The 16,199-nt window shown below is 40.9% G+C and overlaps 1 protein-coding gene across 4 annotated transcripts in view; it reads left to right on the forward strand.

The window, feature by feature from the left end:
• The window catches only part of chrm4a (cholinergic receptor, muscarinic 4a), a 64,811-nt gene that overhangs the window by 25,783 nt on the left and 22,829 nt on the right, over positions 1 to 16,199 (forward strand). The gene's annotated exons all lie outside the window — the stretch shown is intronic.

Consider the following 16,199-nt stretch of genomic DNA (forward strand, 5'->3'; position numbering starts at 1 on the left):
ACAAACAGAATTAAGCTGTTGATTACTGGACTGTCAGTTTTAGTTAGCAAATGTTGTGTTTATGATCAGAATCAGGATCAGCTTTATAGCCAAGTATGTTTACACATACAAGGAATTTGCTTTGGTATTTTGGTGCAAAACAATAAACATAGCAGAAATATAAGAAATATAAAGCAAGTATTGCAGGCCAAGATTCATAAATATAAAATATAAAATTGACAAAGATATTAAAGAATATAAAAAATATTATAAGAAAATAATAAAGAATATGCACAATGTGACTGTTACAGTGGTGTAAAAAAGTGTTTGCCCCATCCTGATTTCTTTTTTTTGCATGTTTGTCACACTTAAATTTTTCAGATCATCAAACAAATTTAAATATTAGTCAAAGATAACACAAATAAACACAAAATGCAGTTTTTAAATGAAGGTTGTTATGTGTGAAAAACTGATTGCCTCCTAAACCTAATAACTGGTTGGGCCACCCTTAGCAGCAACAACTGCAATCAAGCATTTGCGATAACTTGCAATGAATCTTTTACAGTGCTGTGGAGGAATTTTGGCCCACTCATCTTTGCAGAATTGTTGTAATTCATTGGAGGGTTTTCGAGCATGAACTGACTTTTTAAGGTCATGCCACAGCATCTCAATAGGATTCAGGTCAGGACTTTGACTAGGCCACTCCAAAGTCTTCATTATGTTCTTCTTCAGCCATACAGAGACCCCACAACAACATCCAAAGAACTGCAGGTCTCACTTGCCTCAGTTAAGGTCAGTGTTCATGACTCCACCACCTTCAGCCATTCAGAGGTGGACTTGCTGGCGTGTTTTGGATCATTATCCTGCTGCAGAACCCAAGCTCGCTTCAGCTTGAGGTCACGAACAGATGGCCAAAAGTTCAACTTTTTCGAAAAAAAAAAAAAATTCTACGTGGTCTTTGCATTGTACCTCTCTCGATCGTTATCACTGACTATCTGGTCAGGGATGTCAAATCTTGCAAATGTGGATTCAGTAACTTAACAACCTGGTAGTTGACAAGTGCAAGATTTCCAAGTAACATAATATCACAATGTAGTGCCTTTATACTTACATATGTCTGTGGCTTTTGCCATGGTTGTTCAGGTAGAGGTGTGGGTGTGGCTCTTTGCGCTGTGTACGTTTGTTTTTCGGGCAGAAGTGGCATGTTTTCAAACTGCATTTTATATCTGCAGATGTTTAAGGCCACCACACAGTTTCCTTTGCACGTTCTCTACATTTTGACAGGCTTTGATGTCTGCCATGTATGCGCTCCATTATTTCCTGACTCATTGAATGAGGAATTACAATTTGACAGCCTAGTGTGATAGGGCCCTCACATGTTGACAATGAATCTTTCAATTTGTAATAATCTGTTGCACTGTTTGTGATGCTACTCACTCGTTCAGACCATCCAAATTTGATCAGCTTCCGTACACTTTGCAGCTGCTCATCCCTCTGTGTAGCAGACTTTATCATGTCCAGTTTGTACTGTGATATTGGCCAACTGTGAGTGACAGCAAGAACGTGACAGGCAATGATCATCTTTGCAGTGTTGTCTCTGTCCTTTACAGGGCTGCGTGACAAGGCATCAGCAACGACCAGTGTTTTCCCTGGTGCATATTCTGCCTTGGCATTGAACAGCATCAGCCGCATCAGGAGTCTTTGACCTTTCACTGGTACCACATCCAAATCCTTAATGTTTATCAGTGGCACCAGAGGCTTATGATCCATGATAAGTCGGAATCTGTTCATGCCTACCAGGTACTTTTGGAACCTCTCACAGGCCCATAATCCTGCTAAACATTACTTCTCAATTTGTGCGTACCTGGTTTCCAATTCTGTCAGTCTCCTGGAACAATATGCAACAGGTTTCCAGCTTTCGCCGTGCAACTGTAGAAGGATGCCCTTGCTACGTATATGTTAAAGATGTACTTCCTCTGTTTATGAAGTGTACTAGCAGTGAACTGTTCCACAATATTTAGTGTCCTTCCTGGGCTGTCTGGGAGTCCGCTACATCTAAGTAGCTTTCTCTTTGACCTAAGTGCTCTAAATGTCTTCAGGTTCATTATGATAACGTCAGCTCCTGTATCGATTCTAAACCTAACTGGAGTGTTTCCTACATTTATTTGTTCTGTCCAATGCTCAGCACTTCCCCTGATGTCATCCTCTATCTCCCCTCCTCCAAAGGTGAACGTCTTGAAAATATTTGTAGCCCATTGTGTAGATAAGTGTGCTAACCTCGACCTTGCCATCTTCATTTCCCAACTTAGCAACCGTCTGCCGACCTGTACCATGTGAATCTCTGTCTCCAGTCAGGCCAATCTCAGGGCTCAAAGTTGAAGTTTTCTAGCGGGCTAAACTTCACCATAGCATTGGGTGTCTCCCTCAGAACACTTCTGACTCCATGTCAAATAAACTGTTGGCCAATACAGCTTATTTGCAGTCAGAACGATTGGTTTATTAACTCCACAACAATGTCATAACATGAGCAGTACACAAAGTGCTGTCAGTCACTCACTTACAGTTCATCACAGCATAGTTGCTTAATCTAGCTCTCTGATTGGTTACACAGTATGTCTACCTGTATTACCCAATACCTTGACAGTATGGAGGACATATGCTTCCACTAGTAGAAAGAGAAGAGTAAAATGGAGAGAAGAGAGCGGATGACTAGGTCGTCGATCAACCAGATTAATTTTCACCCACATTTCTTTCACTTAAATTAATTCAAAAGAAATGCCAGCATTTTAATTTTCTTTATTTTTTGGTGGTGGGGGCAGAGGTGTTCTATGTGAAGAAACAATAGAACATCTTTACAACCTGTAGTTCTGCCATCATCTTCTATTCTGTTTCCACCCTGTAATGGCCTAGTTTTTGATGATAGTTGCCATGTTGCATTTACTGTGTGGATATGGATATGTGTCTGAATGTGAATGTGTATGTGTCAGCCCCAGATGTTGTTACTGGCGCATTTCCTGTGAGCTGGCAAGAAAATGGGCACAGCGGAATGTAAAGTTGGAGAGAGAGGGAAGGATGCAGAGGGACGATAGAGGAATTAGGTGGTAGGGGATTGACGAGTGGCAGATGAGGATTTATGCCAAATGTTCAAAGCTAGAGAGGACAACTAGTCTAGTACTGCTCGTTACCTCAACAGCCACTATTTGAACTCGGGCTTTATTTGACACAGGCTTATATTATATACATACAAGCCTTTATTTCTACTTCCCCATTTTTTAAACACTATTTCAGTAAGAAACCTTTTCTGATCTGCTCCTGTTTTAATTTGCTGTTTATGCACATTCAACACTTTCTCCATGTTTACCTGTTGTCTTGATAAATTCAACGGATGTACATTTCACAGCACTAAATCCATCTTTACATTAGATGTGTTGAATAACATTGATGGCAACCTTACGGGGATCGATTGAAACTGCAATGGAAATGAGCAGCAGGAAAACAGTATTTCTTTTCTCAGAGCAACAGAATGGGGAGACATAATTCTGTTATTTTACAGACAGAATTCTGTTATTTTACAGACAGAACTACTGCTGTGGAAGTGTACATTGTGCAACATTTTTCATGCAAGCTATTAGTTCATACTGGCCATTGTTATTATTATTAGTATTTGAATACAAGCTTAATTGAATTGAATTTATTTATTTATGTATGTATAAATTCCTATATAATATAGATATTTGTATACCTTGATGTCTGTAGTAATCGTAGAATGTCTGAAACCTGACCTATATTATTGAATGTTATTGTTGCAAAACCTATGGCCTCACTCACTAGATTCATAGTTTCTAATCTAGATGTGGGGAACATTAGATGGTGCCTACTAACTTTGACTGTATAATGTGCAGGCAGACAGAAATATGCACTGAAATTGAGTTTTTTAAGACACACCCAGCATTGCCTGATGAAATGTAGATAAGGACAGCTCCAGTGGAAGTGCAAATCTCTGATGTGATACTGGGAGAATTCACTGGAGGAAATAATGTAGCAAAAGTAATCTCATTCTGTCCTATTAGAACTTGTGCTGCTGGAATTGTTAGTACTGATGTTAATCACAAAGGAACACTTTAATTGCATTAAGTGTATGCTGTCCTGGCTCCACAACAATAATAATAATAATTATTATTATTATAATTTTATTTATAGAGCACTTTTCAAGCAATGAGCACATGACCTTTCCAAGGTCAGAAGATTAAAAACATAAGCAACATGGTCAATAATGAAACATGTGCATATACATACAAGCATAAATATATACATATACACATAGTACATACAAACACTTTAAAGATAAAAACCAAAATTACCAAAAAAAAAAAAATAAAAAATCAACCAACAGCTCATGACCACAGAAGTGTAGTCTGTCAGCTGTTAGGAAAAGCCATTTTGTAAAAGTAGGATTTAAGACGAGATTTAAAAGCAGCAACAGAGTCAGATGATCTGATGCTCAGTGGAAGGCCATTTCAGAGCCAAGGAGCCAGTACTGCAACAGCTCGATCACCCTTTGTTTTTAATCTGGACTTTGGAATAGATAGAAGACCCAGACTCGCAGGCCTAACTGGCCTGTTTGGGTAATACAGTGTGAGGAGCTCAGTTTTATACTCAGGCACCAGATCATTGAGAGCCTTGTATGTGATTAAAAGCACTTTAAAATGGATTCTAAAAGAGACTGGAAGCCAATGCAGTGAAGCCAGAATTGGTGTGATGTGTGAGAATCATTTTGTTTTGGTCAGTAGTCTAGCTGCTGAGTTTTGAACAATTTGAAACTGTTCCATAGCTTGATTGGTAAACAAGACATTACAATAATCGAGGCGGGATGTTATAAGAGGCAGATTTTTTTTGTATCTGACTTTATGTTTGGAGTGAGGGAGCCAAGGAGCTGTATTTGTTTTGAGATGTGTTCAGGCATGGTGAGAACTTCTGTCTTGTCAAAGTTAAATTTTAAAAAGTTTTAGGACATCCAGCTTTATATGTCATGTAGGCAGCTTTGCAGTGAGCTAATATACTGGTGTCAGAAGGTTTAAAAGACAGGTACAGTTGTGTGTCATCCGAATAGCTATGGAAGGAGATGTGATAACGGATTATATGTCCCATGTTTTTCTGCCGGGGTGCAGGCTGATGACTGCGAGGACCACCAAGAGCCAGGCGGGTGCCCAGGTACGGGTTCGGAGCTGGGACCGGCTCAAGGACAGACAGATTGCAGGCTAGCATATCCGATCCTGACTGACAGAGGGCTAGTAGGCTGGCTGCTAGCATGTTGGTTGCTAGCAGGCCGTGAGTCAGGCTGATTGGTAACAGGCTGGGAATCGGGCTGAGGACTGGGGGCATTCATGAAGTCGTTGGTCCAGCATAGTGAGCCCCAGCTATGGCTGTCTGCTTGTACTGCTCACTGCTGACTGTCCTCCAACATTCCCTCGAGCTCATCAGGTCCAAGACCAGTTCGACCAGCATTGTGTCTGCTGGGTCCATTTTATGGTCAGTTCGTTCTGTTGTAGTGGATGTCACGCAAGGGAACACAAGGAATAGAACCCAAATGCAGACTAGAGGCAGAGCAGATGCGGTTCATTAAATTATTGCGGGAAAGGCTTACATGGGTAGTCAGGCAGGCAGAGGTCCAAATCCGGAAGGCAGTCCAAGACAAGCAAACAAATCAGACAAGGAGCAGGCAATAAACGAAAACCAAAAGTCGAGGTGAGGTCCAAGCAAACGCAGAAATAAATCCAAGAGACTCAGAAGAAGCACAGGAAACAAGGCTGGGACACCTTACGTGTAGACCACATACTACTGCTGATGCAAATAATCATGACAACGAACTGACACTGAACAACGAGACACAGGTGCAATTAATCAAGGCGGGGCCAACAATCTAAAGAGGGATTATTACTGTTGTTATTTCAGTTGTGTTCAATTGTAGTTTTACCTCTAAATAAAGTGGGTCAGATAGTCAGGCTAAATAATTTGCTTGTTAACAACTTGTCAGACTACTCCTATTTCTTGCCCTGTCAGACTTTGTTGTTGCATTCCCATATCTCAGCAATTACTTTGGTGAGTACAATGTTATCATAACCAATAGAGACCAAAGCTACAAAAATAAAGCTAAAGTTGTAATAAGCCATTTGGGTAAAGGCTTTCTATGTTATTTTATTTATTTATTTTTTCCCCAAAACATAACAGTGTCATTTTCTGGCTCTTGCATTACTGTTTTGTTTTCTCGTGCTAGCAGAATAATAATTTATTTGTGATCTTGACATAACAGGCTTTGTTCATACCCATGGTCTTTAAGGCTTTCTGTACTTTATCTTAGTGTGGCCTGCACACAAAAACCCACAATGAGCCATTAATGATGATGATGATGATGTGGGCTGTGCAATGGGATCTGTGGGTTTGGTGTGGGTTTGCTCTATTCCACACTGCCAACAAAAAACCAACAGTGGCCCCACAGGGGCTTGTTTGCTGAAAAAGTCCTAGACCAGCTTCCTTCCCTAGGGACCATTTTGGATTTCTTCCCCTTTTTGAGCCTTCTCCCCAGGAGGCCACCCCACTGTTCACCTCTTCCTTCTCTGGAGAGATCCTGGGGAGGAGATAAGGAAAAAGACAAGAAAAAGAGACAGGGAGAAATCAGCGCATTGAGCATAAAATTTCCAAACACCTCAAAGCATATCCAGTCCACAACACACTAAGGGAAACTACAGCTTCAAACAGTAACATACAGTTATATCAACCTTGCTCTTACAGAATTTCAAAAATTAAAAGGTTGTACAGTAATTATTACAGGATTATTTGAATGCATCACAATGTTCATGGGTTTCTATTTTTAAACATTCAGTTTGAGAGTAGGTTATTTGCCTTAAAATTTAGATTTTTTCAGATCTAAAGCTGCAGTAGGTAAATGAGGAATGAAACAGGCTAACATCAACAGTTATATAATTTAATATAATGTCAATTTTAGATGAATATTGCAATAGAGTGCTGGCTGCTAGTTGTATGTTGACTGTGAGAGTGTATGCCCATGTTAGAGAGATATAAATGTTACAATGTGCTGGCTAGAGCCTTGTTGCTGGAATGCTGTTGATATGAGTCTGTGATGGTGATGAAATCAGTGGTAATGTACCTTTCATCTGCCTGTGCTATATATTTCATAGAAGATCTAAGCCAATTCTGTGAGCATGGATGTGTCCTTGAGATATAATTTAATTTTTTTTCTTTTTTTATCTTTTTATTTTTGGCAAGAACTATTTTACACAGAAAAATACACAGAAAAAATGTTAGAAAATGTAGGGCATATTGCAGACTATTAAGGAAAATATTGCTTTTAAATGGTGTGAACATTCAATAACTGAACTGTACTCTCCAAAGTATTTTATGTGACATTAGCATCTAAAGGAGACACTTGTACATCACATGAAAAGGTTAGCTGATCATTCTTAGGAAAGTAACCGGAAATTAAGAAATAAAGCTGCTTACTTATTTGGTTGCCATCTTTGTTTGAGGAAAGGAATCGAGATGTATCTTGTGAAATGCGTTAAAATTCTACTTCTCTGTACATCAGAGAAAATATTTTCTTACGTGGCAGGATAGAGTTTTTAAGGATTATGAACAAATCTTAAATTGTAAATTTTGAACATAAAAGTTCATTCTTGACCATCAACAGCAAAATAATTTTAACTCAACGTCCATGTACTATTTTTTCTGACTGCTTTTTGCATTGCATCTCACTGTCATTGCTCAGTTGTTTTGGTCACGTGAAAAAAGGTGATTATAGGGAGATGGGAGACAATGGAAGAGGGAGGGAGGGGGACAGTTTTTCTACTACATCTCTTTCTCTTCGTCCTCTTTTCAGTCTATGAACAACAAAACTGCACATCACAGCCAACATCTGGTAAGGAGTGGGACAGACAGCCAGTTAAACCTCTGTTCAGTCCCCTCCTGCTCTCCTTGATGATCTATACTGTTTTTTTTTTAAATTTACATATTTTTCTGTTGTCAAGACAAAGCAATGAGTATAAAACTGTGATTTGATCACGGCTGATAAATAGTACATGTTAACCAGGTAGTTTGTCTGACAGAATCATACCTGCCAACATTTAGGTTTTAAAATGTGACATTTTGACAACAGCTAACATTAATATGCTGGCCTGTATGCCTGCGGAGAGAGAGCAGCTGTGCAGATGCCCCTTGGATCGGGCTGTGGGTTGCCAGGTTGCAGTGGCAGATGGGTTGAAATAGTATGTAGTGTGTGTAGATGTGATTCATAGACAATCTGGCAACTTGGGTGACGTCAGTGCCTGCAAGACTACCTGTAAGCCTCTTTGTATTTTGATTTTGGCATATTAAATCATTTTAACTGCACCAGCTCAGCCTTAGAGTCTGCATTTGGGTTCAATTCTTGTACTCCTCATTACCCTGCTTGACAAATCGTGACACCTCTGCTAACAAACTCTGTTCTCCCCTTACCTGAGAGTGCTGGCCAATAAGCAGCGTCAATAGGTGCTGCCTTAGTGGACTCACTTGTTGTATAACGTCATTGTTATCATCATCATCATCATACGTTGTATGATGTCATGTGTTGAAATATAACACATTATTGGTAATAAATACCAATACGTATGCAACTGATTTGCAATAATAACACAACTCAACTTCACAATAAACAAACTAACTTTACTAAACTCACCTGCTGCAGGCAGTGATGGAGTAGCAGAAGATTTAGTGTCTGTACTCCCTTCCCTACAGTGCCTTGCGAAAGTATTCAGCCCCCTTGAACTTTGCGACCTTTTGCCACATTTCAGGCTTCAAACATAAAGATATGAAACTGTAATTTTTTGTGAAGAATCAACAACAAGTGGGACACAATCATGAAGTGGAACGAAATGTATTGGATATTTCAAACTTTTTTAACAAATCAAAAACTGAAAAATTGGGCGTGCAAAATTATTCAGCCCCTTTACTTTCAGTGCAGAAAACTCTCTCTAGAAGTTCAGTGAGGATCTCTGAATGATCCAATGTTGACCTAAATGACTAATGATGATAAAAAGAATCCACCTGTGTGTAATCAAGTCTCCGTATAAATGCACCTGCACTGTGATAGTCTCAAAGGTCCGTTTAAAGCGCAGAGAGCATCATGAAGAACAAGGAACACACCAGGCAGGTCCGAGATACTGTTGTGGAGAAGTTTAAAGCCGGATTTGGATACAAAAAGATTTCCCAAGCTTTAAACATCCCAAGGAGCACTGTGCAAGCGATAATATTGAAATGGAAGGAGTATCAGACCACTGCAAATCTACCAAGACCTGGCCGCCCCTCTAAACTTTCAGCTCATACAAGGAGAAGACTGATCAAAGATGCAGCCAAGAGGCCCATTATCACTCTGGATGAACTGCAGAGATTTACAGCTGAGGTGGGAGACTCTGTCCATAGGACAACAATCAGTCGTATACTGCACAAATCTGGCCTTTATGGAAGAGTGGCAAGAAGAAAGCCATTTCTTAAAAATATCCATAAAAAGTGTTGTTTAAAGTTTGCCACAAGCCACCTGGGAGACACACCAAACATGTGGAAGAAGGTGCTCTGGTCAGATGAAACCAAAATTGAACTTTTTGGCAACAATGCAAAACATTATGTTTGGCGTAAAAGCAACACAGCTCATCACCCTGAACACACCATCCCCACTGTCAAACATGGTGGTGGCAGCATCATGGTTTGGGCCTGCTTTTCTTCAGCAGGGACAGGGAAGATGGTTAAAATTGATGGGAAGATGGATGGAGCCAAATACAGGACCATTCTGGAAGAAAACCTGATGGAGTCTGCAAAAGACCTGAGACTGGGATTGAGATTTGTCTTCCAACAAGACAATGATCCAAAACATATAGCAAAATCTACAATGAAATGGTTCAAAAATAAACATATCCAGGTGTTAGAATGGCCAAGTCAAAGTCCAGACCTGAATCCAATCGAGAATCTGTGGAAAGAACTGAAAACTGCTGTTCACAAATGCTCTCCATCCAACCTCACTGAGCTCGAGCTGTTTTGCAAGGAGGAATGGGCAAAAATTTCAGTCTCTCGATGTGCAAAACTGATAGAGACCTACCCCAAGCGACTTACAGCTGTAATCCCAGCAAAAGGTTTTTGATTTGTTAAAAAAGCTTGAAATATCCAATAAATTTTGTTCCACTTCATGATTGTGTCCCACTTGTTGTTGATTCTTCACAAAAAATTACAGTTTTATATCTTTATGTTTGAAGCCTGAAATGTGGCAAAAGGTCGCAAAGTTCAAGGGGGCTGAATACTTTCGCAAGGCACTGTAGTAGCAGAGTCACAGGGTTGTGCAGTGTTGGGCTGTGGCTGTCCCAGATATTTCCTAAGCATATCTAGAAAATTATGTAATAGATAGATGTTAGCCAAAATAAGCATTAATGCATACATATACACTAGATATCTGTAAAACCCACTCTGCATTTAATTAATTACATCACTGGTCAGTCCCACAAACACTGCAAAACTTGAATGTCTTTCAGCTCTAAATACACACTCCTTTTAAGTGCTTGGCTGGGCATTTATACAAAACACATTTTTAGAATATCTCGTAATATATATTAATTTCAAACTATAACCCTGGTTTATCCTATACACACACACACAATTATTTTATGTCTATTGCTATTCATCAGGGAGAGGAATACAGATAATAACAGGTTAATAACATCATGATTGCATGGCTATAGTGATGAAATTTCCGGTGGCACTAAGCAAGGATCAAGGAGCAGCTTGTTTTAGCATTTTCAGTCACTTTTAAGTTATTTAACGTTATTAAACCAATCACTATTGTATCACAGCTCCGTTGGCTTTACGAGACTTCCCCGCTTGCCTTCTTATCAGATTACACTTCACTTACTCTGCTTGGCTGGCTTGTTTGTTTTTAGCTTGGTGGCTAAGCTAACAGGCACAGCTATGCCAACTACACCCTGTGAGGACTGTATGCTATTCGTGAAAGCAAACAGAAAGATCGCTAACCTTAAGCAGGATATTCAACGGCTTTCTGATGAACTGCAGAAGAAAGACTCTTTTGAACAGCTTCATGGATGTGGCTTCTGGGCAGTCCAAACAGATTGCCTCTCAGCTCAGCCATCCAGGGCACAGTTCTGTGGGACTCCTCCACTTGTCCATGGCTTTCCTCTTGCCTGACACCGAAACCATCGGGTATCCTGGTTGCACGAGAGACCTGGACGAGGCTGCCTCACCCCTTACATAAGCCTCTCCAACAGCTACGCGGCCCTGTCTGATGTTCCTATGGTTCCGACTCGTTCCAATCTGGACCCTTCTCTGTCAACGGCTGTCGACACTGCGGCTATCCCTCCTCCACTGGTGGCTAGCGGTGTTCAGGTGGCTTGTCGTTCCACTATGGGGCCAGATCAACTGCCGTCATCCGCTTCAAGTCAAAGGATCTTGAAAGAGCGTGTGCTCAAGACTCTGGAGGTCTTCCTTGCCCTGTACCCGCAGGGAATCCTTCACCCAGGTCTGATGTCGCCACCTCACCACATCACTCGCCTCCTCAGACACCCCATCCTCAATCGGCGACCTCATTACACAGTGCAAAAACAAATCGTGCACTCTCCTCATCCCCTCTTCTCCCCAACCACATTAATAGTTGGGGATTCCATAACCAAAAACCTCAGTTTCTTCAACGCAGCTACTTACTGCTTCCCTGGAGCCACGCCCCCTGTCATCCGGGACAAGCTCCTGGGGCTAGTGCACTCACTCCCATCCTCTACATATCGAGTGATTGTCCCTGCGGGGACAAATGATCGAGCTCGTAACAGTCTGAGCTGACTAAAAGAGATTTTAACAACCTTTTCAGCTTTTTAAGTACTTGTGGAAAACTTGTGGTTGTATTCGCTGTATACTAATTTCTTATCTCTCTGCTCTGACACCAAGTAATTTTGGCCTCTTGAATGTGAGGTCTCTTGGTAATAAGTGTAACCCTTTTGCCAACCAGCTCGTTATTAACAAGGAATAACTATATTACATAGACTCCTTTGACTTCCAAATTAAACACTGGCAAAAGAGACATCCCGATGTATAAAACCTTTGTCTAGGGTAAAAGTATGATTCTAGCTTCAAAATAAATGAAAGGATTCTCAGGTATAATAATTTATAATTAGTCAATAAACAGTTACCTCTAAATGTAATTACCTTGTGGTTATTTTCCTTTTACAGTGTTGATTTTACAGTATACAAATGCGAGACTCACACATTGGATACGTTTTATGCTTTTGTATTTAAAAAGGTTCAGTTTTAAATCAAATGTATTCACTATAAGAAATTCCCCCGACATAAGTTATTTACCACGAGTCATTCCCACCACGAGTGCACTCGATTTTGAGTCAGCAAGCTTGCGTTTCGTTGGCGCGCGTTGGAGCTCAAATCCTTTGGAAAAGTTTGGAATAATCCTACCAGTCTGCAGTTCACCATTACGGCCAAAAAAAGGAAGGATGTACAACGATGAGATGGGCACACGGAATCCGCTCTCCTGGCTGTCGTCCTCAACGCAGGTGAGTGCGGGTGTTCGTCCGGTGACCACGCGGTCTCTCTCTCCCGAATGGTTCCGAGGTGAATTAGCAAAGACACGGCGCTAGCAACTTTAGCTTAGCTCTTCCAGCTCATTCTTCAGAAAACTATTTAAACTCGCCCCAGGCTGCACGAGTCGTCTGCGAGTCCTCCACAGTCCTCCGAAACAAGGGGAAGTTTTCCAAGCGTGCTGAAGCGCTTCTCGTGTGTTGTTTTTTTCTCTCTCTCTCTACGCTTTAGTGTTGCGTCATTACGTACACTCCAGCAAATCAAATAATAAACAAAACAAACATTACTGGGTTTCTTTCCTATTAAATAAACTATGAATTCTTCTTCTATTTATAAACTTTTAACACTATGCAAATGCATATTTTAACTGTATAATAAACAATGAAATTATTTATCACAAATGAAATTACAATGCCTCAATGCAATTATAATAATGAAATGGTATACATTCTCGTAAATAAAAAACACAAAATACCCTGATATACTAAATAATCAGGTTATTACATAAGTCTTATCATTAATGATTTTATTGTTTCTAATAATCTGGACATTTTTATAATTACTGAGACATGGCTAACCCCATGGGACACTGTTCCCCTAATTGAGGCTAAGCCCCCTAAATTTGCATATTTTCATATTCCCATATTCCCAGGCCCTCTGGACGGGGGCGTGGTCTAGTTTTTTAGGTTTTAAGTGCCATCCTGTTTCTTTTGGCAATTTTATTTCCTTTTGAAGTTTAAAGTTTCTTAATCACGGGCCCTACCTTCTTACTCCACATCTTAATTTATAGACCCCCTAAATCAGTTAGTTTAATTTTTTGAGTGTTCTGAGCTTTTATCCATTGATATGACAGGGTGCTTATTCTTGGTGATTTTAATATTCATGTATGTTGTCCTTCCCATTCCCAAATCTCTCATTTCTTAGATCTTATAGACTCTTTTAACCTCATGTAATCTATTAAGGGGGCCAAGGTTAAAAGGTCACACCTCAGACCTGGCACTCTCGTGGTATCTCTCTTGAGTGTGGTAATTTGGTGGATATTCCTATAATTGACCATAAAGCTGTTGCTTTTGAAGTTCCACTACAGCTGCCTACTCCTAGTCCCTACACTCTCGCATTCTCAATGCTGGCTCTGCAGTTAAATTCTGTGATGCTTTTAATTCATTATCCCTTAATTCCTTTGTATTTCCTCTCAAACCAAACGCATTGTTAAATTCATTTAACAATCAGTGCCTATCCATTCTTGACCAAACTGCACCATCTGGAACTAGGAAACAAAAATCAAATAAACTCCCCTGGCTGAACGATCACACTCGAGCCCTTAAAAGACTCAAAAACCACATGTTAATCTAAGAGGATACAACATTGACCTTACGGATCAGTTTGTTGAGTCTGTTAGAGTCCGCTACCCTCAACCTGCTGCCCCAGCATGCAACAGCATACAGGATAGCACTGGCCACCACAGACTCATAAAACATCTTCAGCATTGTCCGGCAGATGTTGAAGGACCTCAGCCTCCTCAGAAAATAGAGGTGGCTCTGGCCCTTCCTGTAAACAGCTTGAGTGTTCTTAGCCCAGTCTAGTTTATTGTCTAAGTGTACTCCCAGGTACTTGTAGTCCTCTACAATGTCCACACTGACCCCCTGGATGGAAACCGGGGTCACTGGTGCCTTGGCCCTCGGTAGATCCACAACCAGCTCCCTAGACTTTGTCGCATTGAGCTGCAGATGGTTCTGCTCACACCATGAGACAAAGTTCCCCACCACAGCCCTGTACTCAGACTCATCACCACCGCTGATACATCCCACCACAGCAGAGCCATCAGAAAACTTCTGAAGGTGGCAGGACTCTGTGTGGTGGCTGAAGTCTGTGGTGTAGATGGTGAAGAGGAAGGGAGAGAGGACAGTCCCCTGAGGGGCCCCAGTGTTGCTGACCACGCTGTCCGACACAGTGCTGCAGGCGCACATGCTGTGGTCTGCCAGTCAGGTAGTCCACAATCCAGGACACAAGGGGGGCATCCACCTGCATCGCTGCCAGCTTCTCACCCAGCAGGGCTGGCCGGACGGTGTTGAAAGCACTGGAGAAGTCAAAAAACATGATCCTCACTGTGCTTGTCCAGGTGGGTGTGGATGTGGTTCAGTCATTAGTGTGAAGAGGACCGGGAGTAGGACTCTCCCAGGAACATGGGGGAGGGGGGAGCAGTGAACACAGAGGAGTCTGAGGGCCGACAGCAGCTGAGTTAGAGGGGGGATGAGCAGGAGCCGGTGTGTCGAATCTGTTAAAGAACAGATTCCTTTATTTTGTTACATATCTTTTTTGTGCATGTAATAGGATTGCGCATGTAATAAGTTTGCAAAGTGAAAAAGCCCAAAGTCCACCCCAAGGGGAGTTACCCTCTCCCACAGAAAACACTGCTCCTTACCTGCCTGAAAACAGCTCGACTGTAGTCCAGCCTTTACTTATCTACATCACTATGTAACCACGTCATAATGCACGAATTGAGCAGTTTCCACAAGTACACCTAAATATGAAATTTAAATAATGTTAGATACCCTTCAGACAGTCAATGGGCATAAAGATGTTACTGTGATGTAGAGACAGTGCACAGTTAAAATGTTACGTATGAAAGATAAATTAGTTAATAACTTACCACTCTGAAATGTCTTGCTCCCGTCGTAACCATAACGGCTGAACTGAAGCCATAGTTACCGGCTAAAGTGGCTTTGTTTTGGATCACACTACCTTGCTTGTCAGGACCCTTCTGATTGGCTAGTAGTCCTTACCGAGGTACTACACATGTGCAACTTCCAACAAAGATTGAATAGAAGTGAGATGCCTCACTCGGTAGCAAAAACGGAGCGTTCAAGACACAGGATGTAAAGAGGTGCTGCAGCAATGTACAGTGTGAGCAAAAATATGGTGTTTTTTGAAAATTAAACTATGTAAATCTCTCTCTCAAACCTCTGTACAACCCCAAAATAGAATTTTGAACCTGAAAATGGACATAATATGACCACTTTAGGCATGTCATTGTGCACCCATTGCTAAAGAAACCTAATTTGGACCCCTTGTCCAAGGGGACAAGACCTATTATAGACCTATTTCCAAATTCTCTTTTTTAGAGAAAGTATTCTCATCTCAATTGATATCTTTTATGAATAATAATAGTGTTTTTAACTGTTTCCAGTCTGGTTTTAGAGCACTTCATAGTACAGAGACAGCACTTGTTAAGGTTACTAATGACCTGCTACTGACTGCAGACAGAAGTCAATTGCTCAATTTTGGTTGTTTTAGATTTACTCTTACATTGCTTAGAGACTTTGGTTAGAGCTTATTACGCTCTTACCTCTCCAAAATAACTTTTTCTGTTGCTCTGGGCAACTCTACTTCCCCCGACAGCTCATTTGAGTTGTCGTGTCCCTCAAGGCTCCGTTCTTGGGCCCATTCTGTTCTCTCTATATATGCTTTTGGCCTTGTTATTCAAAATCATGATGTGCATTACCATTTTAATGCCGATGACATTCAGTTATACATGATGTTATAATCCACAGATAGTAGCAGCCTAGCTAATCTCACAACTTCCCTATCTGATA

This window comes from Siniperca chuatsi, linkage group LG24 (assembly GCF_020085105.1).
Source record: "Siniperca chuatsi isolate FFG_IHB_CAS linkage group LG24, ASM2008510v1, whole genome shotgun sequence".
In the NCBI taxonomy this organism is placed as follows: Eukaryota; Metazoa; Chordata; class Actinopteri; order Centrarchiformes; family Sinipercidae; genus Siniperca; species Siniperca chuatsi.